The sequence below is a fragment of the Brassica oleracea genome, chromosome C5, assembly GCF_000695525.1.
Source record: "Brassica oleracea var. oleracea cultivar TO1000 chromosome C5, BOL, whole genome shotgun sequence".
NCBI classification, from domain to species: domain Eukaryota; kingdom Viridiplantae; phylum Streptophyta; class Magnoliopsida; order Brassicales; family Brassicaceae; genus Brassica; species Brassica oleracea.
In genome coordinates, this window is record NC_027752.1 from 31,617,253 (window position 1) to 31,617,989 (window position 737).

Below are 737 nucleotides of genomic sequence, written 5' to 3' on the forward strand. Positions count from 1 at the left end.
CATAGGATGCTCGTGGGATAATCCATGGTAGGGTAACTGTCCCACAAGCGTGTAGTACTGCGCTTTCAACTCAAAATCTCTCTCGATAGTGGGAGGACGAATGGCTGATCTGTTGGTGTAGTATCAATCCGGACGGTTGTAGTCAGCCAACGTTCTGGGTTGCGCAGCCTTATCTATAGGAAAAGTAGTACCTGTAGCATTAGCATCAGGTTCAGAGATTGCAGCCCCCTGAGCATCTATCCTCTAACATGCTGCATTACGCAGATGACCCTCCAGGTCATGCAGGTCTCCATTGTTGTCTCGTACAAGTATCAAAGGAGCAACCATGTCTCGCGGCTCAGTATCGATCGATGTCTGGGATGGAGTATTGATCGATGTCGGACGAAGGATGTTGGTCGACGGAAGGTGAGTGTTGTCGGTCGACAGTGGTGAGCGAGTATCGGTCGACGGAACTAGTGCATGGGTCGACAGTGGTTGAGCAGAATCGAGAAACACACAAGTGGTGTTCTCAGTCGATGAGGAGCACGCTTCCTTGCGGATCGAACGTTCCAAACTTGCAGGATCTGGTGAGAATAGCAGTTGAGTTTCCTTGTTGCTCCTGGTACTGCTGGGCATGTACCTCAAAATCCAAGAAAACATTTATGTCAAAAACTTAACAAAAATTTGATAAATAGGCGATCAAAGCTCCCTAGCAACGGCGCCAAATTTGATACCACTCAAATTACCCTAAGGAGTGA